The sequence below is a fragment of the Penaeus monodon genome, chromosome 19 (genome assembly GCF_015228065.2).
Source record: "Penaeus monodon isolate SGIC_2016 chromosome 19, NSTDA_Pmon_1, whole genome shotgun sequence".
Taxonomy (NCBI): Eukaryota; Metazoa; Arthropoda; class Malacostraca; order Decapoda; family Penaeidae; genus Penaeus; species Penaeus monodon.
Window position 1 is genome coordinate 30,988,158 of NC_051404.1, and position 290 is coordinate 30,988,447.

A 290-nucleotide genomic window follows, 5' to 3' on the forward strand; every position below is an offset into this window, starting at 1 on the left:
CTCAAAACAGCGAATCGAAATTCCCGAAATTCCTTTCATTATCTAGAGTACACATTCCAGATATACAATCGCTGAGAGTACTTTTTTCGTTTTTTTGCAACCTTTTGGAGATTAAATGCAACACTCGTAAATAAGAGTTATGGGTGAGGACTGAAATATGAGGTAGGCGCTTTGAGAAATGAATGTCTGTACAGTCTACAATCGTTGTAAAAGTGAATACGTTTTTGCGAATTGTCGCATAAACACATATATACAAAGAGAGAGAGAGCATACACACGCGAACATATAGA